Consider the following 26,290-nt stretch of genomic DNA (forward strand, 5'->3'; position numbering starts at 1 on the left):
TAGCTTAGTTGTTAGTTTCCTAGATTTTAGAACAGCTGGTGGATTCCTGAAGAATAGCCTGAGAAAAATCCTGAAATAGATAAACTAACCATCCAACAATATAGCATATGCTGTCAGGAATGAATGTCACAACATTCCGTCTGACATCCAAGCCCAGAACCATATGCTCAGTCTGTTTAGTTCCTGAACACAGACTGCTAAATTTGCTGTACTGTAAAAGACCAACCAGTCTCTACTTCAGTATCAGCTTACTGGAAGAACTGTCAAGACATCCAGTTTGACAGTTTCCCACAGCTCTTTTGGCCTTGTCTGATATGCTTTTGAAAACCAGACTTCACTACATACTGAACTGAATTCATCAGCTTATTAAACAGTATGTGCTGTTGTTGATGAATGTCAAAACATTCTGATTGACATTCCAACAGAAGGCTATGTATCAGGTTTGTTATTAACTTGATTGGCAGACTGTAACACAACCTGAATTATGGCAGACATGATTATAACATGTAGAGGTAAACAAACACAGGAAATTGTTAACCCAGTTCAGTCCAACATGACTTACATCTGGGGGCTACCAAGCCAGGAAGAAGATCCACTATTAGTAGTATCAATTCAGAGTTAAACTCCCCCGTTTACAACTCCTCACTTAATCCCTACCCAATGCAATCTATACCTAGGAACTCCTAGATAGAAACCTCCAGTTTCCATTCCTATCACTACAAATACAATGTAATGTGCAAACACCTTGAACTTGCTTCACAGCTTCATTCAAGAACATAATTACTCTTGCCTACAGGCTTTGAGTAACAAACACTCTCAGGTTTACCACTGAGAGACACATGGTAACCTTCCCACAGATTGGGAGGTTTACCTTACACACACCCTTAAAAATTCATTCTAAGATGCTTACAAAAACTAGATTACAATCAGCTATTTATAACCTAATCACCCAACTGGATTTGGGCCTTCAGAAAGCTGCAGCAGACTTGTTCTTTGCTGTTACAACTTCAGCAGAAAAATTCTGCTAAAAACAAGGTCTTCAAGTTCCTAATCTCTCTCCATATATATCTCCATATTTTGAGCCTATATATATTCTGAATTAGTCTTCAATTCCTCCACAAGGGAGTTAGGATATTCACCAGATATCCTTGCTGATCCCTTGACATATACTGAATTAATTAATTCAGTCTTCTACACATGTGCGATGTCACAGACCTGACGTCGTGACATCGTACATGACATGTTGGTCCAGATGTTGAATTTCTTCAACCCAACATATTAAAACAACAGAGATGATTACATTATTTGTTTTCTAAAATTAATGCCAATCCTAAGGAATCAACAATCTCCCCCTTTGGCAAATTTTAGCTAAAACAAATAAACAATACACTGGACAAAACATCCCAATTTGGGAATGCTCTTCATCTCCGTCATTGGCTCCACCACCACAAACACCAAAGTTGGTGTACATGGGGAAGAAGGGGGACAATACTCAGTTGTACCAGAACTCTTCCCCTCAACCGGAGAGCTTCCAGAAGAATATGTAATGCTGAGTACATAGACAATGTAACTCAGATCACAAGGCACAGCTGTCTTCTTAACTCAGATCACAAGACACAAGTGGTAAACCCAGTTGGTGGGTTTTGTGCCTGATGCCAACTTCTGTTTGCTGCCACATCCACAGTTGGCTTTCTTCTGGTACATTCTCAACCCTAGGACTATATTTTCTCTCCCCCTTTTTAGCTAAACATTTGTAAAGGCACCCTTCACAAAACCAGATCCAGGCGCAGCTTGCCCAAACCTTAACAAACCCCATGATTCTGAGAATGGAGTGTTTTTCTTGTGAGAGGAAGAGGGTTATTGCATCCTTTAAATAGTCCAGCCCGTGCCTAGGAATTTCCGGTAGAAATAAATGCTTGGTCAAGATGCATTTATTTTTGCTGAGAAACAGTCAGAGAATCACCAACAAAATCTCAGACTATCTTTGAATACCTTTTATAGCTCTTGACTGTTTCTTTTCCAAAACAGCCGTTCCAGTGCATGGAGACCATTCCATATATGCAGTCAGACACGTTGCACGCGATGTCTTAACATTCCTGCATTCAGCCAGTATTCAACAAGACCTCTGTCATCCCTCCAGTAGATACTTGACACCTAGCACTGCTACAGCCAACTTTTCACACTTCAGTTGATGGTTACTCCCCCTGTACCACACAGCTGTAGCCAACAGGCTTATTCTGGTTTATCAGACTTAGCCACATCACCCTTATAATTCCTAATGACTTTAAGATTCAGAAGGAATTAACAGCACTGTCCAGGGCAATGTCATGACATCCGGTCAGACATTCTTCTGCTCACTCAGCCTTGACATACATCACAGCATCCTGATAACTACCTAGTCATCTGAGAGCACAAAGACCACAAGCTTGGTGATTGCTTGCAGCACAAAGGCACAACTCCCCCTGTCATGGACAACCTACTCTCTTGGAGGTCACACATGATCATATCCAACACCCCAAGGTTGGACCTTCACATACTTCCTGATTCAAAGAGATTCCAGACCACTTGATGAAAGGAAAACATAAGACGCATCTTCATGTTTTCAAGAGCGCACCCTCTGTCCAACCCTCTTGGCTGAACACATCCACACTCTGTGTCAATTTCTCTTCTAACCAGAACAGAAGATCACTTCACAAGATGTTTGAACATCAGCTGAGACTTCCTTCACAGCATCACAGCTGAGACTGACTTCAGATATTACTGAGTCCTCAGCTTGGGCCAGAGGAACCCAGACATACATTGGGATATATACACTCTCATCCCACTACCAGAGACAGTCTTCCATAGATAGCTCAGAACTCCTACCACAAGCTCCAAGGGATGAATGGGAACCACCTCCTTTTGTCTTCAACTTAAAACTTTTCTGCCCAAAAGTAATTTGTCTTAGACTTTCCTCAAGAGTAATCAGCTGCCTTATGTTGATTATCTTGATTCTGCGAACTCACTTCTGAGATAGACCAAATGCCACTGGTTGATTACCTCCTTCATGAATTCTCATATGACAAGGTCAAATGCTGCCTTTTGACCTTCCCAAGTTTATCAGACTTCTCCCAAAGATATTCTGACCTTTCAAGTGAGATTTGAACTTGAAGTGTCCAATCTACAACCCTGGAGATCCTTCTATCTCAAGTTGATGTGCCACTTCATCAACTAAGAATCTGATGCAGAACCGAATGTCACAACATTGTGCTTGACATCCAGCTGTTGAATTCAGCTCCTTCTTCTGCCACTTGAAAGAACTTCCTCCCTTCACAGAACAAGAGTTCAATGTTCTCATAGACTTGATTGTGGAACCAAGTTTGAGCAAACAACCTCCATCCTGTAGATTTGCAGTTCAGTCATCCAACCTCACACCTTGATGAATCCCTGCTTCTTCTCCAAAGACATCAGACACTCTGATGTATGAGTCTTCAGAAGGACCAGTTGGAAACTAACCCTTCAGCTCTGCCAAGGATTCCACTTCCTAAAGCAAGGCTGTTTCCATGATGTCAAGAATGCTGTCACTTGTTCTTGACTCCACAGTGTGCATTAGCCAATGCACTTCCTTACCTAGATCAGAAAATAAACTGATCCAAGTAACCACCATCAAGGCTCTGATGTCTTCTTCTTCTTGGACATGCCAAGGCTGAACATGTTTCTTGCCAGGAAACCTTTTCAGAGATCATACGCTTTTGCTGCCACCAAAGAGATAGATCATAACTCAATGTACTATCCTTCCTGTGATTCTTCACAGGGTCTTGAAGAAGAGATGTTCCAACATCTTTAAGAACATCAGTTGTCTTGAGCTCCAAGGATAATCAATTAAATACTTGTACTTGACACAAGTAGACATTGATCTTAAATCCTTTCCCAATTATCCTTTCAGATACTTCCACCATAAGAATACTTTGAAAATACTCTTCTAGTGTCAACATCTTCTGCTTGCAAGCACCTCAACAGTCTTGAGACTCTTTCCAGATTAGATTCACCCTTAGGAATGAGAGAGATGAATCCTTCCTTGCAAATGTGTCACACATCAACCAGAACCCATGTGACACAGGTCAACAGCCAACCTGACCCTAGGCTGACCAAACGTGAGGGGGTTGACCAAAACTCCCCCTCAAATCAACAATCATGGAAACTCCACACCAATATCCATGCATTGTACACAAATGTCTCAACATGACATCCACCATCCCTTACCAGTGGCAACTAACTCCTCCAATCACACCAATCAGGCTTCAGCTGATCATAAGTACTTGTGAGACACACACCAGTCAATAGTAGATATGCATTGCCAGATCATATTACCTCAACCAACCTCTGAATCTTCATATTCTCACTCCTAGTAAGAACTGCCACTTCTGAACGTGGTGTTTGAATAACAAGATTCATGGTTCCAATCCCCTTAAATGATATCACAATCAGGTTACCCCATTATTGACTGCTAACATCCAGGAGGCTTGTCTTCCAACACATCATAGTACTTCAGGGAACAACTATCCAATCCTGATCAAATTGCAGGAAGATGCCTAACAGCAGGAGATTGCACAATGTCACATCTCAACCAGCTCAACTTCTAGGGATGACCTTCTTGAGCACACACCCAGTTGACCCTGCTCTTGTCAACTTAGCACACACAGATGTCTCCTCTTCCAGGTCAGGAGTAGGTTCCAAACAGAATTATCCCTTTGTTTGAACCCTAATACATCTGCTCTTCAACCAGTAGCTGCATACTTGTTGAACAACATGTTCTAACATCACATAGAACATTGGTTCCACCTCCTTGGAACAAACCTTCCTTGAAGGTCTTCAAGGTCTTCATATACACTACTCAAGAGAGTAAGAGAATCAGTAATTAAGTGACTCTTACCATCCTGAAGTGAGAACGTCATGATGAGTGGACTTGAGGAGACTCAAGTATCTTTGACATCTTCAGTAGATTATGATGAGATCTTGAACACAGCAGCCTTTCATCCACATGAGGGGAAACTACATCAGAGTTTGAGTTCTGCCAGGTATTATGCAGCGGAAATCATAATACAACTCAACCTGTGAACACACACTTCACCAGATTGGCCTCCAAGACCATACCAGGTTTGAATGTGATTAAGTACTGGCACAACTGTCTCAAACTCAGGCCAATTGCCAATCTCCAGAGACAGGAACACACCATTCCTGTCATGAACAGTCCATCCACCTACTTCAAGGGACCATTCAGGGAATTGCAGAACCTTACACAGGGTCCAGCTTCAGTACTAACATAACTCCTTGCCAGCTGCCAGAAAGTATCACCCATGGATCTCATCCAGAGACAGAACAGGATGCCTGCTCTGATACCAATTGAAATTCTGGTGTAGTCAGTATTCAGATGTTCTACTTCAAGTCATGACATCTGATCTAACATTGTACTTATTACAGCAAGGCAGTTATTACACTCTGTACTATTTTGCACCTTTTCACAGTGTCACAACCTCTCCTTCTATGTCATCCTATAGAGGAGGAACAATTTGTTATGGGCACCATAACATTCACCACTGTTGTTTTCCTGCACAGTTGCCATCTTGATGTCTCAATCCTGTTTTGAACATCATCTGTTACATTGTTCCAGTTTGTTGGTCATGTACTTGTATTTCCTAGATTAAAGGTTGTAACAAGTTAAACTAATCTCCACTTATTAAGGAGCTGACAAATAGATTATTTGTTAGGTTCATTAATTGTAGCTTAGTTGTTAGTTTCCTAGATTTTAGAACAGCTGGTGAATTCCTGAAGAATAGCCTGAGAAAAATCCTGAAACAGATAAACTAACCATCCAACAATATAGCATATGCTGTCAGGAATGAATGTCACAACATTCCGTCTGACATCCAAGCCCAGAACCATATGCTCAGTCTGTTTAGTTCCTGAACACAGACTGCTAAATTTGGTGTACTGTAAAAGACCAACCAGTCTCTACTTCAGTATCAGCTTACTGGAAGAACTGTCAAGACATCCAGTTTGACAGTTTCCCACAACTCTTTTGGCCTTGTCTGATATGCTTTTGAAAACCAGACTTCACTACATACTGAACTGAATTCATCAGCTTATTAAATAGTATGTGCTGTTGTTGATGAATGTCAAAACATTCTGATTGACATTCCAACAGAAGGCTATGTATCAGGTTTGTTATTAACTTGATTGGCAGACTGTAACACAACCTGAATTATGGCAGACATGATTATAACATGCAGAGGTAAACAAACACAGGAAATTGTTAACCCAGTTCAGTCCAACATGACTTACATCTGGGGGCTACCAAGCCAGGAAGAAGATCCACTATTAGTAGTATCAATTCAGAGTTAAACTCCCCCGTTTACAACTCCTCACTTAATCCCTACCCAATGCAATCTATACCTAGGAACTCCTAGATAGAAACCTCCAGTTTCCATTCCTATCACTACAAATACAATGTAATGTGCAAACACCTTGAACTTGCTTCACAGCTTCATTCAAGAACATAATTACTCTTGCCTACAGGCTTTGAGTAACAAACACTCTCAGGTTTACCACTGAGAGACACATGGTAACCTTCCCACAGATTGGGAGGTTTACCTTACACACACCCTTAAAAATTCATTCTAAGAGGCTTACAAAAACTAGATTACAATCAGCTATTTATAACCTAATCACCCAACTGGATTTGGGCCTTCAGAAAGCTGCAGCAGACTTGTTCTTTGCTGTTACAACTTCAGCAGAAAAATTCTGCTAAAAACAAGGTCTTCAAGTTCCTAATCTCTCTCCATATATATCTCCATATTTTGAGCCTATATATATTCTGAATTAGTCTTCAAGTCCTCCACAAGGGAGTTAGGATATTCACCAGATATCCTTGCTGATCCCTTGACATATACTGAATTAATTAATTCAGTCTTCTACACATGTGCGATGTCACAGACCTGACGTCGTGACATCGTACATGACATGTTGGTCCAGATGTTGAATTTCTTCAACCCAACATATTAAAACAACAGAGATGATTACATTATTTGTTTTCTAAAATTAATGCCAATCCTAAGGAATCAACACCTCCCCTTTCTGGTCTTCATTCTCTTTGCAACACTTGGCTTCAAGTGATGAAGCAAGGTTTCATCTTCATCATCTGAGCTTTCTTCTTCCAAGTCAATCACCTTCTTACCAGAGTCATGCCTCTAAGAAGCATCTACAGATTTCTTACTAAGCAAGGTTTTCCCTAAAGAACACAGTCCCTCAGCAGCTATATTTTTCTCTGACCTAGATGACTCATCATCTTTCTCATTGTGAGGTTCCACCTCAGGTGAGGGGTCCCTTCTAGATAGAGGAGTCGAAACTCCCTTGACTGAGTGTCCTTCATTTAGGATCCTCGTGACCAAATTTCTAATGACACAATCAGTATGATGCATGTCATCTTTAGAGGTAGGGTTATTAGAGTTGTTATCTTGAGTATGCTCTGAAGTGGAGGATGGACCAGGGGCGTCGCCTAGGATGACTGATAAGGGAATCACTTCCAAAATGTCTTCATGCAGAAAATTCATAGAGGGTGTTCTTGCTTTGTGCGCAGGTTTAGAACCAGAAGATGAAGGATGTTGTGACATCTTATTGAGCTTGTGAAAGAATTTTTGTTGCCCTAGCAGAGATGGTCGATAAAGTTTGATGAAGATGGAAGTGGTTGAGCTGAGGTTGCATGTGAGAATGCTATAAATGGTAGTTCCAATACTAGGTAATGATTTACCATAAATGGGGAACTTTCTTTTAAGTGGGCAGACAATATTTTTATTACCTTTTCCACTCCAAATTAATTGCTATAAATTCTCATGGATACAAATCCCTAATTTCCCTCTTAAACATTATTAGCATCCAAAGCCTTTGTAAATATGTCAGCTACTTGCATTTCAGTAGTAACACGCTCCAGGGCTATAATTTTCTCTTCCACTAGTTCTCTAATAAAGTGATGATGAATATCAATGTACTTTGTCCTGCTGTGTTGAATAGGATTCTTAGAAATATTTATAGCACTCAGGTTGTCACAGTATAATGTCATGACATCTTGTGTGACATTGTATTCAATCAACATTTGTTTCATCCAAACCAGTTGAGAACAACTACTCCCAGCTACTATGTATTCAGCTTCAACAGTGGATAGGGACACACAATTTTGTTTCTTACTAAACCATGATATTAAGTTGTTCCCCAAGAAGAAACATCCTCCTGATTTGCTTTTCCTATCATCAACACTTCCAGCCCAGTCAGCATCACAGTAACCGGTTAACATAGATCCAGATCCATGAGTATATAACATCCCATAGTCACTAGTGCCATTGACATATTTCAGTATCCTCTTTACTTGGTTTATGTGACTGACTTTTGGTTCAACTTGATATCTAGCACAAACACCTACAGCAAATGCAATGTCAGGTCTGCTTGTTGTGAGATATAGCAGACTTCCTATCATGATTTTGTATAGACTTTGATCTACACTAACACCATTTTCATATTTGGAGACTTTCAGATGTGTAGGAGCAAGTGTCCTTTTTATGACTTGCATTCTCCATGCCAAACTTCTTAACAATGTTTTTGGCATATTTGCTTTGAGATAGAAAGATAGAATCTTCCATCTGCTTGACTTGTAGCCCAAGAAAATAGGTCAGCTCTCCAATAAGGCTCATTTCAAACTCAGACTGCATTTGATTAACGAAATGTTCGACCATCTGATCCGACATCCCACCAAACACAATATCATCCACATATATTTGAGCCACCATGAGTTTTCCTCCTTCATTCTTAACAAATAGGGTTTTGTCAATACCTCCCTTCCTGTATCCATTGTTAGTGAGTAACATTGTGAGTCTATCATACCAAGCCCTAGGAGCTTGTTTCAAACAATAGAGGGCTTTCTTCAACTTGTACACATGCTTTGGAAGATTTGGATCTATGAATCCTTTAGGCTGTTCAACATATACTTCCTCATTTAAGTAGCCATTCAAGAAGGCACTTTTTACATCCATTTGGAACAGTTTGAACTTCAGAATACACGCCACTCCAAGCAATAGTCTAATGGACTCAAGGCGAGCTACAAGGGCAAATGTTTCATCAAAATCAACTCCTTCAACTTGAGTATATCCTTGTGCTACTAATCTTGCTTTATTTTTAGTAACCACCACTTGTTCATCAGATTTATTCTTATACACCCACTTTGTACCTATGACATTTATTTCTTCAGGTCTTGGAACCAGTTCCCATACTTCACTCCTCTTGAATTGACCTAACTCCTCCTGCATGACATTGATCCAGAACTCATCAGTCAAGGCTTCCTTGACATTCATAGGCTCAATCTTGGACACAAAGCAGCCATGTGAGATCACTTCCCTTGATCTAGTTGTGACCCCTTTATTTGGGTCTCCTATAATGAGATCTTTGGGATGATCCTTCTGAACTCTGATGGAGGGTCCCTTGTTGATTTTGTCAGCTTCAGGTTCAGCTTGAGGAGGTTCACTCTCATTATTTTTGTCTGGTAAATCAGCTGGGGCGTCATTTAGAGATGTCTCAACATCGTCTATGACATCAGTTTATTGATCATCAACCATAACATTGATAGATTCCATCATTACTTTTGTTCTGGAATTAAAGACTCTATATGCTCTGCTGTTTGTTGAGTAGCCCAGAAATATTCCTTCATCACTTTTGGGATCCATCTTCCTTCTTTGTTCACGATCAGTCAAGATATAACATTTACTACCAAACACATGGAAGTATTTGATTGTAAGTCTTGTCCCTTTCCAGACTTCATATAGGGTAGTAGAAGTCCCTTTCTTCAAGGTTACTCTGTTATGAATATAGCAGGCTGTGTTCATAGCTTCAGCCCAAAAGTGGTAGGGCAATTTCTTGGCATGAATCATAGCTCTGGCTGATTCTTGGAGAGTTCTATTTTTCCTTTCTACCATACTATTTTGCTGTGGAGTAATGGGAGATGAGAACTCATGACTAATTCCTTCTGATGCACAAAATTCAGCAAATTTGTTATTCTCAAATTCCTTCCCATGATCACTTCTGATTTTGATAACTTGACTTTCTTTTTCTCTTTGAAGTCTTAGACAAAGATCTTTGAAAACTTCAAATACATCAGATTTTTCTCTTATAAAATTGACCCATGTGTATATGGAGAAGTCATCCACCACTACATAAGCATACTTCTTCCCACCAAGACTTTCCACCTGCATGGGACCCATCAAATCCAGATGGAGAAGTTCCAGCACTCTGGAAGTGGTGTCATGTCTGAGCTTCTGATGTGACATCCTTGTTTGTTTTCCAATCTGACATTCTCCACAAATTCTTCCTTCATCAATCTTCAAGTTGGGAATTCCTCTAACAGCTTCAACAAATATAATCATCTTCATACCTTTAAGATGTAGATGGCCCAATCTTTGATCTTGTTAACTTAGAGATGGTTTCCAAATGTTCTGCCTTCTCATTCTCCAACTATGCTATCACTTTTTTCTGACTTTCAACTTGTTAACACACTTCTTCACTTCTGTGACACAACTTTCTTTAGGTAGTGGCTAACTCATCAAAAGTCACTTCATCATCACTTAAGTCTTCATCAGACCCCCATCTTTTAGTCAAGGCAGTCACAAGATTTGCAGACTCTTCTGTTTCACTTTCATCAGACCAAGTAGCAGCAAGACTCTTCTTCTATTTCTTGAGGTAGGTTCCACATTCAGTTCTAATGTGTCCATACCCATCACATTCATGGCACTGAACTCCTTTTCCTTCTTTGGGCTTTTCATCTGATCTTGTTCTTCTTCCAGCATTGTTGGATTTACTGATGTCATATGAGATGTTCTTGACATTAGCCTTAGACCTTACATCCATCTTTTTTCAGAAGCCTGTTGAACTGTCTTCCCAGCAATGCTACATCATTTGCTAGATCTTCATCAATGTCTTGACCACTTTCCTCCTCTTTCTCCTCAGTGTTTGAAATGAAGGTTATGCTTTTGACTTTCTAGTTCCCAAGGGCTAGATCTCATCATTTGCTAGATCATTCTTATATACTCCATTGAATATAGCATTCAATGTTTTATAGTTCCCAAGGGCTAGATCATCCTCCTCCTTGGTCCATTGTTCCTCGATCTTCTTATTAGTTGTAGCTTCTCCATCCTTAGTAATAACTGGATGTTCCCAGCCTATTAAAATAGTCTTCCAAGCCTTATTATCCAGAGATTTTAGGAAGGCTACCATCGAGGTTTCCAATATTCATAGTTGGATCCATCCAGAATAGGTGGTCTGTGAACAAATCCTCCGTCTCTATCCATAATACCAGAAAGTAACGTCCCTAGATCTCACCCAGAACCAGAGCAGGATGCCTGCTCTGATACCAATTGAAATTCTGGTATCAGATATGAGATGTCGAAGGTAATGTCACGACACTAATATTTGAACAATACAAATAGGAAAAAAGATAAAGAACAGTAATGCAAGAGACACAAGCAATTGTTAACCGAGTTCGGTGCAAACTCACCTACGTTTGGGGGCTACCAAGCCAGGAAGGAAATCCACTAAACAGAATAAGTTCAAAGACTCTCAGTAAATAACTTCAAGTTACAGTATTTTCACCTAATCTCTCCCTGTGTGACTTCTACCTAAGAACTCTTAGATATGAGATCCTACTCACTCCCCCTCAATCACAACAGTGATATAAAACAAGAATTACAATGAAAAGAAGACACTCTTCAAAGACACATACTTGATCTTACTTAAAAGCTTCAATCAAGTAAACACACACTCATGCTTCAAACCTTAGAGTGGACAAATTACAACTCAAAAATCAGACCAATTCAATCATCTATGGATGAATTGAATGGCTTACAATTCACACGACCACACAAGACTAAAACCCTTATTCTCTCTCAATATTTCGTTCGTTATTTCTTGTGTATAAATTCAGGTTTTCCATGTCCTTTTTATAGAAGCAATTGGCTGGGCTTGGACATCATAAAACCCTAAAACTATTTTCCATTCATATCTTCTCATGACAATTGATTATATCTCTTTGGAAAATAAGTCAATCTAGTTGTAATTACTGATTGATAGCGTGTTCAATCATATCATCAATCATACATAGATTAACATTAAAAACGCAATCACATAATACAGTATATTCATACTGAATGTTCTGTATACAGATGCCATGACATCGGGTCTGACATCTCACTAAAATCCTGCATAATCACATTTTAAACATCCTGCAGGTACATGATATCTTATGTCAAGACAACACATGTGACAACTTGTGAACACTCTAGGTTTTACCAAAATTGATGCCAACATAAGAACCAACACTTAACATAGCGCTAAATTTGTGACATAAAGGCATAGCATTCTAGTTAGTGATATTGTAAGTCTCCCCTCTTTCATGGTATTATGTGGAACTTGGCCTTTTTTCCTTTATTTGGAAGATGTCTTGATTCAAGGATCCATGCTTGTGATAAGTGGGTTGAGTGTTCTCCAAAGAATGTCTAAGAATGAAAAGCAAAAACAAAACAATACTAACTTCTAACCTATTAACTACAAACTTTAAATTTCAAGCCCTTTACTTTAATGTCATTTAATTCTAGCTTTTATACATTTGCCATTGTTCATATCATTCTAATTGTTTATGTTAATGCCATTTTCACTTTTTCCACTTGGACTATATTGTGTGATATATTTTGTTTGTGATTGGCTTGTTTGTGTGATATTTGAGCATTAATGTACATAATAACAACAAAAACCCTAAAAAACTTTTGTGTGGACTGTTGGCTTGATCTTGGACAAATGGACTTAGAACTTAGGCAACATTCCTATGCTAGAGGACTTGGCCAATGCCAATTTATTTAGAAACCAAGTGCTTGTAATTTGAAACTTCATCTGATACATCATTCAAGATCTCTCTAAGTTCATCTGCAACATGATCTTTGTGACGCTGTTATTTTGAACCTGTGACTTACGGAATTCAGTGTTACATGGGCTACCTTGAAGAAGATCATGAAATGGATAAGCTTGGATGTGGCCATCTTTATTTGATGCTTTGCTCTTCAAGATAATATAATTGTGAATTTGTGTGTTGCTTAATTCTAAAAGTCCAAGGGAATTCTGGGTTTCTATTGACATTCTTGTCTATTGGATTGCTACCCATTTGGTTAGATCTTTTCAACTCTTAACTTATAATTTTGTGCATAGGATTAGTCTCTTCATCTTCTCCCCGTTTCTTTAATTTTAAAATCTCTCCCTACCTTTTCAAAATCTTCTTTGATTGAACTTATTTTGTTCTCAACTTTGACCACTTTGCAAAAAAGATAGAAACTTTGGCCTTATGCCATTGCATTTTCAAACTTCTTTTCTTAAAACAAACTTGTAAATAAACTTAACTATACTTGACTTAAAATTTCAAAAATCCAAAAAGAACTAACTCATTCAAACCATTTTTAGGCCTTTGTGCCTTTCAAACTTAATTTTTGTTAAAAGCAATGCATCCACTTTGAAATTTGTATCACGAACTACGAGGTTTTGATCCCTCATTTTTATGTTGGTGCGTAGGCACAGGACCAAAGGTCTTGCCAAACACAAAAATATAATTAATAAATTCTTTTCTCATCCCCCCATTCTATTTGTTTGAAAACATCATTTTGTACCAAATACATATGCACACAAAAAGGGCTCCCTAGGAGTACCTAGGACACTTTGGGTGCTAACACCTTCCCTCTGTGTAACCAACCCCTTACCTGTAATCTTTGACATTTTATTAGTTTTGATTTGAAAACTTCTTACTTTTGGGTTTTGTTCGTACTTTTTCCCTTTTCCCTTGGAAACAATAAAAGCGTGGTGGCGACTCTTGTTATTTGATCGCTAGCTTATTCATAGCTTGACGATCATGAATTTACTGCTACAGAAATTAAGTGACGACTCTGCTGGGGAGTAGTCTCCAGTGGGTTTAGCCTACTTTTTGTGTCTATATATTTGTATATATGTGATGTTTGTATATATGTATGTGTGATATAATCTGCTTGTTGTGCTTGGTGATCTCTGAGTGGTGAGATAAGTTCTAACCCGAACTTGAGTGCAATTAAGATAGGAGGATGGTATAGTCATGTTCGACTTGTGTGGAGTAGTCCTTAACAAGTTGGCTTGAGATCCATCCGCTCAGTGGAGATTCTTTTTAATTTGGAAGTGTCACACAAGTATTTGTGGTTAGGCATTACTATCCCTAACTTGGATCTGAGAAGTCGAGGACCGTAGAACATTTACCCCCTCTTGGCCTATTTAGGACGTAGTGCAGAAACTGTTCAAGTGTAGACTTGATAACAGTTGTTACGCGATACTACACTCAGACGAGTTTCTATTGAGAATATTATGGGTCGATGAGTCAGTCATCTTAACCTGTAATATCTGATAGATGGAATTAAGACTCTGGGAACTTTTTAGAACATGATCTACAGGTTATTTATCCTTAGTTCACTCCTTTGGGATGGTTCTTACCCAGACTCCATGCTCGTGACTTGCAACAAACCCTTGATTCTAGGTTGATCCAATCAAGTCCTATCAATATCAAATGAACTTGGGTGTTGATAAGGTGTAAACCATAATCCACCAAAATGGATGATTGATCTTGACAATGACTTGATTCATCCCTTGACCTTTGTTTGCCTTATGTGTGATCCCTTATTTGTGATTGTTGCATCCATGCATTCATGCGCATCATAACATTCATCACACGAAAATTTCTAGGAACTAAGGTATCATTTACAAATATTTTTCATACAATGGATTGTGGGTGAAGGAACACTAAGAAGTACAGTTTCAGATGTCCTGACTTGAAAGAATTAAGGAAGCTAGCATCTTTTGTATTAGATCCATTGGACTTCAAACAACGTCATGGGAAGCTTTTGTCCATCTTGTCTGCTGATGTAGTTGAAGGACTTCTGAGTGTGCTAGTGTAATTCTATGATCCTCTCTACCGTTGTTTCACTTTCCCAGATTTTCAGCTTGTGCCTACCTTGGAGGAGTATTCTCATCTTTTGGGGATACCTGTTTCTAATAGAGTACCTTTTAGTGGATTGGAGGAGATTCTCCGGTCTAATCTTATGCTGAAGCTCTTCACTTAAAGAAATCTGAGATAGAGGCTCATTGGGTGAAGAAAGGAGGGTTATTTGGGTTGCTATCTGATTTCCTCATCAAGGAAGCTACTGCTTTTGCTCAAGCCGGTAGTGTGGACGCTTTTGAAGCTATCTTTGTGTTGCTAATTTATTGATTAGCTTTTTTCCCTAACATTGATGGTTTTGTTGATGTTAACGCCATTAGACTTTTCTTGATTGGGAAACCTGTGCCTACATTGTTGGGTGATATGTATTTCTCTTTGCATCAAAGGAATTCTAAAGGTGATGGAACGATTGTTTGTTGCATTCCTCTTTTGTACAAGTGGTTTATTTCGCACTTGCCTCAGACACCTGCTTTTGTGGAGAACAAAGAATGTCTAAGGTGGTCGCAGAGACTTATGTCTCTCACTAATGATGATATAGTTTGGTATGATCCGTCTTTAAGCAGTTTGGAGATTATTGATAGTTGTGGTGAATTCTCTAATGTGCCTCTCATTGGTACACAAGGAGGAATTAACTACAAACCTGCTTTGGCTCGTCGTCAACTTGGGTTCCCCTTGAGAGACAAGCCTAATAACACTTTGTTAGAATGTTTTTTCTATCAAGAGGGTAAATATCCCCAACATTTGAAGCAGAAGGTTGTGCATGCTTGGCATAATGTGCATAGGAAAGGAAGATCTGAGCTTGGTCCGCACAATTGTGTAGCTTTGGAAGCTTACACTCTTTGGGTGAAGAAGAGAGCTTTGGATTTGAAGATGCCTTATCCTTGTGAAAGACCCATGTCTATGGTTGTGGTTGAGCAATTAACTCTCCCTAACCAAGATGTAGAGGAGTTGGAAGCCGCGCTCATCAAGATGAAGCAAGAGAAGGATATGTGGGAAGAGCGCTTCTGTGCTTTGAGCAAGAAGCATGAAGAGTTAGAGTTGGAGTCTAAGGACAAAGATGCACTTATTGAACTACTTGAAGACCGAGTGAAGAAGAGACAGAGAGAGCTAGAAGTTTCATCTTCTAGCATGCCTCAGCCTTCTGTTGCTTGGAAGAAGATTGTTGACCAACTTGTCCTTGAGAAGACCCAGATGAAGGCTTCTTTTGAGACCGAGATCTGTCGCATTCGAAGGAAGTACGTGCCTACAGCCAGATCTTCTGACATTGTTATTAGGGATCCTTAGGATGACTAGTCTCCTTTTCTCTTGTATTTTTCATTTGGTTTCTGAAATTTTACTCAGTGTAATCCTTCAAATTTATATAAATAAAAAGATATTTTTGGTCATATCAAATTGTTGTAATTGCTATTTAAATACATATATTTTCAAATGATATAGTAAGTTCCTTGAAAAATAAAAACAATCAAGCATTGCATCTCATGCATCATTTGCACAAGCAGGTTTCCGCCAGATGTATGATTGGTGTTTCTTCTGTGCTTTAGCCAAGCTGACTCACCGGTACAATACCCGAGCCAATCATCTGAGAATCATGGAACACCTAGAGCAAGAAAACAGAGAGTTGAAGGACGAGATCACCCGCCTGACTGCCATGATGGAGTCAGTTCTTGCTGCTCAAAGTCAATCTTCTCCAACGCCTGCAACTCCTCCTGCGAGGACTGTTATTTCAGAGGTGGCTACCTCTACCATGCCTGCTGCTCCCGCCCACTTCGCGCCAAATATGCCTGCCGGATTCCTGTGGGGAATGCCGTCCAACTTTGTGCCCGAAGGCTTTGCACCTACCTTTGCTTCCATGCCGACATCTAGCCCAGTCATGTCTGTGCCACCTCCCGTTGTGCACACGTTGCCTCGCGTAAAGGATACCATCTATCACTCCGAGCCGTCTGAGGGTCCAGATGTCTATGAGAAAATGGATGAAATGAAGGATCAGTTTCTTGAGTTGTGCAAGGAATTGAAGACACTGAGAGGTAAGGATTTGTTTGGGAAGAATGCTGCCGAGTTGTGTTTGGTGCCCAACGTCAAGATCCCAGTGAAGTTCAAAGTGCCTGACTTTGAAAAGTATAAGGGGAACTCTTGTCTGCTCAGTCATCTTGTGATGTATGCTCGTAAGATATCTACTCAGATCGACAATGATCAATTGCTTATTCACTACTTCCAAGATAGTCTGACCGGCGCTGCACTTCGTTGGTACATGGGATTGGACAGTGCCAGCATTCGCACTTTCAATGACTTGGGGGAGGCTTTTGTCAAGCAGTATAAGTATAATATGGACATGGCGCTAGATAGAGACCAGTTGAGGTCTATGTCTCAAAAGGATAAAGAGACATTCAAAGAGTATGCGCAACGATGGAGGGAGTTGGCTGCCTAGATCACTCCTCCTTTGGAGGAGAAAGAAATGACAAAGATCTTCTTGAAAACTCTGAGTTCATTTTACTATGAACGAATGATTTCTAGTGCCCCCAGTGACTTTACTGAAATGGTAAACATGGGGATGAGGCTTAAGGAAGGAGTTCGAGAGGGACATTTGTCAAGAGATGAGGCATCAACAAGCAAGAGGTATGGTAGTAAGTTTGGTAAGAAGAAAGACAGTGAGACGAATGCAATAAGCAGTGGGAGGCAGAGGAGGCCTCAGATCAGAAGGAATCCAATATCCTGTCAACATCATCATCATCAAGTATCTTCCGTTATCCCGATATTTTCTAATCAACAAACAACACCAGTTCAACAACAACAACGTCAACAACAACAACAACCACAACAACGAACGAACACCTACAACAACAACAATACCAACAACAATCATCAGCAACAAAACTTTGAAAGGAAAAAGGTCTCTTTTGACCCGATTCCTATGTCTTACGTAGAGCTTTATCCATCCTTGGTTCTCAAGAACCTGATCCAACCAAGAAACCCGCCACAGATTCCAGAACCACTTCCTTGATGGTATAAACTTGAGCTCCATTGTGCTTTTCATCAAGGAGCACCCGGACATGATATTGAAAATTGTTATCTGCTCAAGTATCAGGTTATAAAATTGATGAAGAGTGGTATGGTGTCCTTTGAGGACCGTGCGTCGAATGTGAAAGCAAACCCGTTGCTCGCTCATGGGAACTCTTCTGTGAATATGGTGAATGGTTGTCCTGGGTGTCGCAACCTCAAAAATACAGAGGTGCGAAAAAAACAACCGGCGAAGAAGGAATGACAGAAGAGTCGCCACCGTGCGTTATTTATCCCAAAGGAGGGAAAGGAAACGCTCGAAGTAAACCTGGAGAAAGGAAAGGAAAAGACAAGGTCTCGCAACCAAATCTTGGGTTCGGGAGTCGATTATGCGAAGGGAAGGTATTAGCACCCCTACGCATCCGTAGTACTCTACGGGATCCACTCTTGTTGTTCTTGTCTAAAGGGTGTGTGTTTATCTAATGTACTATTTACTAAAAGGGTCAAGAGAAAAATGACTCGCACAGATATCGCATCTATTGCATACGTATCTCATCTGAATATGAGAATCAGAGTCTTCGTAGCTCGGCTACCTATGGGTTAAAGAGGAGTGTGCTCGCTAAGACATCGCGTCTTATGCCTACGTATCTCATCGGGAATGAGAATCAGAGCAAAACGTAGTTCAGCTAACTACGGGAACAAGGGTCTCGATTGCAACTAGGGCAAGAGAAAAGGAAAGTCTCGATCGCAACAAGGGCGAGAGAAAGGATCGCAACGAGGGCGAAAGCAAACAAGGATTAGTTGTTAGTTGTTAGTCAAACTCGGCAAGACATCGCATCTTGTGCCTACGTATCTCATCTGAACATGAGAATCAGAGTTGCCGTAGTTCGGCTACATAGGGACTGCCATCTGAATATGGACTTACAAAAGGAGGACACCAGTTGTGTCAAAGGAGAGTGGGCGATGTGTTCACGTCCTAGCAGTAGGTGTCGCAGCTCGCTGAATCGAGTCTTAGGCAGTTACCTCTTTGCAATAGAACGGACTACATGCCACAAGATCGGAGACGCTCGGAAAGGTCTAGAAGTGGGGAAGCTCTGCCCTAGAGTTGTCATGCAATATGTACTTATGTTATCATACAAAAGAATAAGGGAATCCTACCTATGTTATCATACAAAAGGATATGGGAATCTTACCTATGTTATCATACAAAAGAATATGGGAATCCTACCTATGTTATCATACAAAAGGTTCTATCTAATGGGTGCTACCTAATCGGAACAAGAATTGACGAGTGGAGCAAGGAGAGGTGCTAGGGATAAGGGTAGATGGCGATGCACGGAGCAATCGACTTACAAGGTTGATGGCGATGCATAAAGCAATCGACTTACAAGGTTGATGGCGATGCATAAAGCAATCGACTTACAAAAGGGTGGACGAATACGTGCTGGTTCTGTTAGATTTTGAAAAATGATTACTCGACGTTGGATCGAGGTTTTGATCTTGTTTTGAAATGGTATCGAATGTTCATTTTAATTCTTGTATTAACAGATGAATAAAGAATGAAAGAATAAATATTATACATTTCATGGGAGAGGGATACATTTGTTATGAATGGGGATTCAAAGTATTGGAATAATTAAATCGGGTCCAAACAATAAATAATGCAATGTATGAGTGTAAGTGCAAAGGAACTGGCTCATTGTAAGAAAGCCCAAGAGTAAGCTATGTGAGGTTGATGGCGATGCTTAAAAAGCAATCGACTTACAAGGGTGTGAAAATGGGCTCGATATTAAATCGAGAAAAATATGATTTTTATAAGTTTAAAAATGGTTTTGAATAAATGGTGAAATTAAGAGAAAACAAATTTGCATTATTAACAAATGAAACTATGAGTATAATAAAGGCATAAACATAAAAAGAAATGAAAATGCTAAAAGAAAATAAAATAGCTAAAAGAAATAAAATGCCAAAAAAAATGCTATACATGAGTATTGAACCCACCCCACTCAAGACTATGATACTACCCTCCTCCACCAGACCACTCATGGTTAGTTATTATTTACGATGCTAATTTAGATATATAAACTAAGGTAGAATAAACATTGGAATAAAAACTAAAATAAAAAAAAGACTGTTGGACTACCAGTGGTTAAACCCAGCCGCCTGGCTATTGGGTTTTTCAATGGGGAATAAGTTGAAAACATAAGAATCAATTATTAACTAAACCTAGGAATTCTAAGCAAAACCTTTAATGTTTTAAAAAACCTATTCTGTTTAAAATGAAATAAAAAAAGAAAAATTGGAACAATAGCAGACTCGTTCTCTCCCTCACTCTCTCCCCAATCTCACAAACTCACTCTCTCAAACAAACGCCTTCTACCTCAGCATCTCTCAATAGAAATCTTTCTCTGCTCTCAAAAACCGCCCATCACCTCTCACCCTTCTCTCTCAATCGTGTCCAACCCTCTCTCTCTCAAAATCGCTCAATCATCATCTCTCAAACCTCTCTCTCGCGTACCCTTCGCTTACCCATCACCCAACAACGTTAAGCAACAAAAGCGTAAATCCACGGTTTCACAGAGACCTCAAGCAGAAATCTCACCTTCGATGAGACGGCGAATCAGGTGCTTAAATCTTCCGGCTCCTCTCTTCCAATACTGGTTCTTTGATTTTTGGGATTAGGGTTTGCCTTTGGGATTTTCCGCCTCCAGGTTTTTCGTTGTTAAATTTTTTTTCTTACTGATTCACCCTTTTCCTATTTATGCTCTCAGCTTAGGGTTTCGAATTGGTGCCCTTGTGTTCAAAGGCGTATCTCTGTAAAATCCTCTTTGATGTTCTCAGTTTGGATGGGCTTGTTTAATGCTAAAACCGAAAACGGTATTCTGAACTCACTCTTTCTTCTTCATTTTTGTCTCATTTCGAAATTGGGATGTTTTCTGGAATTTAACTGCCTTGCTGAGTGTTTACGTGTTTTTTACTGCAGTGAATCTCTATTGCCACTATGAGGTTTGTGTTGCAATAGCCATTGTTTCTTCGGTGTTACCGGTTCGTCTGAATTTCAATAAGCAATGCCTCTTTGTTCAAAAATCTGAGAAAACAAGTCGCACAAAGTGTCTAAATTGGTTGTTGTGGCTCACTTGTGATCTTGATACTGTTACAAATTAGGTCTGCTACCTGATGTTGCTTACTGGTTTTTGCAGGTTTGGTTCCACTTCATTGACTGAAATATGATTGGCTGAGCTACAGCGATTGAAGCAAGCTTCAAAAATACATGACAGTCATCACAGATACGTACATTCTTCATGATCCGTATCGGTGAAACTCCATTAGGTTTAAAATAATAAGCTTTATTATCAATCTGAAGAATCTCAATCGGAAGGATAGCTGGATCCCTATAACCAGTGCTGTGAAAACAGATCGAGACAGTATGGTCCACAAGAAACACCTGGGCTTCTGTAAATGCTTGATCATCCCGAGTGGTCCAACCTGGTTTCAAAGAATATATTTGAGTGCCTTGAATGGATATGTCAAATAGAGGTTCATTGGTAGCTCTAGCTTGTGCAACAAGTCCAAAAAATATCCTGACAGAGGAATGCCCCTTTGGCACTTTAGAAATCTTGTAGCAATTTGAAGGACCTTTAGACAAGGGGAAATAGCGAAGAGTTTTAAGAGGAGGTGTAATGTAACTTGTTTTAGATGCATTTGCAGGTATGCCTCCTGTATATCCAAAGTCTTTATACCATAGGGTAGTTGTTGGCTTTGTTACCTTGTTAATGAACTGATATGCTTGACAGGTTGTTAGCATGTTCCAAGACAGGTTCAAGGCTGGATTGGTGTGATGGAGAATTATGGTGCATCATTGTCTAGCTCCTAACATGCCAGTTGATTTTTGTAGGCTGCTACAAGATGATGACAGGGTGCAAGTGTAAGGTAGACTTCAATCTCTCCATTGTAGCTTGCATTTGAATTAAGCATTGGATGATGGATTTATTGATGCTGCAGGATATTGTGTTTTGGTTATGCACACTTAGGTCATGGTCTGCACTGGAATGGAATGTTTGCTGCAAAACTGAAGTCCCATGTAAATCTGCTACAATGAAAAGGCAACATGTAAATCGAGTCTAGTCAGGAAGCTACAGACACAATGCAATGGACCTGACTTTGAACCAAGGAAGACCGGCAACCAGCCGAGACAAAACCTCAAGCACACCTACAGTTCGACATCCTTTTAGAGCAAATTCAAGCTTGTAAGTCAGAACCTGCCAGGAAACTGCGTAAATAGTTCGAAATAGTACCAATGGTCGATGACAACTCTTCACCATGACAAGTCAAGAAATCCAATGAAAGTTGTGCAAGTCTCAAGTAGTCCTATTGCAATCCATGGTGTACATGACAACTCTGCATATTCCTCAATGAAGCCAATGGTCTTTCCCTTTGGACAACAGTATTCATCCATGAGCAACTTGCAGCAAGGCGTTCATCAGTTATGTATCATAGCAGGTCATGTTTGGCAATTGAAGCAAATACAGCCTACTTGTAATGATAATGCCATCCCTATAGATGAGGACACCAAGGAACCATCACTTAGTGTTAATAAGTTTGAACCAGTTAATTGCTTGTTATGATTTTGGGTTTGGCATAAATGAAAAACTAAACCATACGTTACAAGACCCATCACTTGCACTTTATTCTTTAAACTACACCCTTCTATTTGCATCATTATTTCCAAAATTTGTATCACTTAATCCTAGGTATCTAACAGATACAAGCAGACATCATTATCAATGTAGCGTACAGAACATGACATGATTAAATTACACACATACATATTGAACCTCAATGGATAGAGATTGACTTGTATTGTTTGACTGTATTTGTGATAGCCTGTTCCACTGGTAGTCTTTCCATGCTTGAAGCCCCATAAAAACCATGGACTCCTTTGGTTCTCTTCAATATAAATTCTGCCTCTTCTGGACCAGAAATTGGGCCCCCATGGCATAGCACAATAGTATTAGGATTGCTCCTATGTGCAGCATCTGCAATAGCTTGTACAAGAACTACACTTTCATCAAGGGAAACAAGCAGTTTTCAGGAACCAACTCAAACAACTTTCTAGCCTTTTCAGGCTTCCCTTGGTGCATATAGCAAATACTTATCGAAGCCCACAAACAAATTGCCTTTTTTAAACATTAATTCAAACAACTTATTGGCTTGTTCAACCGTGTTGTTGTGAAGATGCCCAACAATCATGTTGTTCCATGAAATAATGTTTTTGTGAGACGTTCTATCAAACAACTGTTGTGCCTCAATGACTCTACCATTTTTGCAAACACAGTTATCATGGAAATATATGTGGCATGGTTTTTGTGAATGACATTTGAGAATACCCTTCTGGCTTCTTCAACTTTTTCCATGTTTTTTCTAGATGAATGACTTCGTAGAAATCATTAAACTTGAAGTGGTCATGAAGAGAAAATGCAAATGACTCATTTGATGGGAAAAAATTTCAGAGTCAAAATCGGGGTATGACAGTTGCCCCTATTTAAGCGTCTTCAACTAGAGAGTATGAGGCAGGACGTTCTTCATATGATCATAGTGGGAGATGGTTAAATACTAAGAAGACCCGGATTTTGATCCTGATCCCCATGAAATAATTAACAATGCCTGTCAGAATCGGCAAAGAAGAAATCTCAAAAGGAAAATCCGTCTGGTACGGTGAAAATCGGCCTGAGTACCGAAACAGAAAGTTGACCTGGATACCAAAATAAATGGTAACACAGGAATACCCATGGCCTGAACGCCGCACATTAGTCTGAACATTAAGCATCGAAATATGAGAGTATCAATGTTGGTCTGATCATCGGAAATCTGGTCTGAACACCACTTCGATCTGGAAATCGGAAAACTAGCCTGAATGCCACAAGTACTTCGACTTGATCGTCGGAAACTTCTTCGATCTGAAAATCGGAAACTGGCCTGAATGCCACTTCGGTCTGGATACCGGGAACTGGCCTGAATGCCACAAGTTGCATCGACCTGAATGTCGGAAACTTCTTCGATCTGAAAATCGGAAAAACTGGCCTGAATGCCACAAGTGCTTCGACCTGATTGTCGGAAACTTCTTCGATCTGAATATCGGAAACTGGCCTGAATGCCACAAGTTGCATCGACCTGAATGTCGGAAACTTCTTCGATCTGAAAATCGGAAACTGGCCTGAATGCCACTTCGGTCTGGATACCGGAAACTGGCCTGAATGCCACAAGTTGCATCGACCTGAATGTCGGAAACTTCTTCGATCTGAAAATCGGAAACTGGCCTGAATCCCACTTCGGTCTGGATACCGGAAACTTCATGCCTGTCAGCATCGACAGAAATAGGGAACAATAATAATTGAGGCGGCACGTGGGCCGACGACCCATGCTGGGGATAATAAGTCATGAACAACCTTCAGTCTGAGCACCGGAAACAAACTTCTGGCTTATCACTTGGGATACCGAGAATGTTTTATGTTTACATGCATATGTTTGAATTTTGCGATGGCGTAATGCTCCATAAAAATGGAAATGCTACGCGATTTGGGAGGATGCAATGCAATATGATTCTACATGCAGGGATGCAAAATGCTGGGGAAAATGCCAAGCTGAAGCAAGGAATCCTGTTGGGGAAATGATCACAATCTTCTGGACCCCGGCACTACTGTTGGAGATGCACAACATAATGACCTATGTGGGGAAATGACCGGCCACGCGGTGTTCTGGAAATGACGAGATACCGAGACTCTGACTGGGGAGAGAACGGCGCTGCAAACCTGTTGTTGGGGAAAGCGATAGTGGTTCTGGCAACCATAATCTACGAGAGATGACTCAGCAGGGGGGAGCAAACACCGATACGGTACCGAGGTTATGCTTCCAGGAAAGAGATCATCGATCTGGGATTGAAATCCTCGATCTGGCATCGAACTCTGAGGAGCAGCTGCTTCTGCTGGGAAGATACAGCCTGGTACTGTCAACTCCGCTGGGGAGTGTAGTCTGGCACTGTCAACTCTACTGGGGAGTGTATATTCTGAAACAACCGCTTGGGGAAGTACGGTGGTGAGAACCTGCTGGGGATTGAGGAATCCAACACTCTGATCAGCTCTGCAGGGATAAGACACCGGATTTGTCTGTTGGCGACTTCACTGGGGAAGATATTCACGATCATCTGCAGGGGATTTTAAGGAAAAGCCCCGAGGGTGTCCGTTCTGAATAGACGATCCAAAGCACTTAAAATTTACAGCAATTTTAAATGTTTATTAAGCATGTACCTGTAAAGCCCTTATGTGTCATGATGCAATGTTTATCAAAAATCCGGACGTCATTTTTGCAAACAAAACAGTAAAATGAAAATGAAAACAGAGATATACTGAGTAACATGGTTTTATTGATTGAATGGCCTCTGAATAGGCATTTACATCAGGAAGCAATCCCTAGGAAGAGGTAATCGCAAAACAGAAATTAATCTAGTGGCAATGTGAAATGGATTTCTACTGGGTTCCAATTCTGCTATGACTCGCTCGTCTTCAAGATCCTCCAAATGATCAGCTTTCTGAAAAAGGTGATTGGACTGTCTCCTACCCTTTGAAAGTTTCCAGTCATCGACATGAGATGAGATTCAGAACTAACTCAGAACGCAGTCATTCGCTTAATCCCTAACTTTTGCCTGGATCGCCCTTTTCGGGTTTTCAATCCACCGGGATACCCATTTTTGCCTAAGTTGCCTTTTCAGGTTTTCAACTTACCGGGTGTACGATCTTTTCATTTTTAAATCCCTAATTTTTGCCTGAACCTTTTCATTTTCTTGGTTCGTCGGGATGCCCATTTTTGCCTGGACTATTCTTTTTACCGTCCAGCGGGTCTATCTTATGCGAAGTATTTTTTAACTGCATCTGAGTTTACCGGGGAAGTGAAGTCTTCACCATCCATCGTTGCAAGCATTAAGGCCCCACCATCGAAAACCTTGGTGACGATATACGGTCCCTCATAGTTAGAAGTCCACTTGCCCCTGTGATCCGTCTGAGGAGGAAGGATCCTTTTCAACACCAAATCTCCGACTTGGAAACATCGAGGGCGCACTTTCTGGTCAAAGGCTCTCTTCATCCGGCTCTGATACAACTGCCCATGACAAATGGCTGCCATTCGCTTCTATTCGATAAGACTCAACTCATTGAACCTTGTCCGAATCCATTCAGC

The sequence above is a fragment of the Lathyrus oleraceus genome, chromosome 6, assembly GCF_024323335.1.
Source record: "Lathyrus oleraceus cultivar Zhongwan6 chromosome 6, CAAS_Psat_ZW6_1.0, whole genome shotgun sequence".
Classification (NCBI taxonomy): Eukaryota; Viridiplantae; Streptophyta; class Magnoliopsida; order Fabales; family Fabaceae; genus Lathyrus; species Lathyrus oleraceus.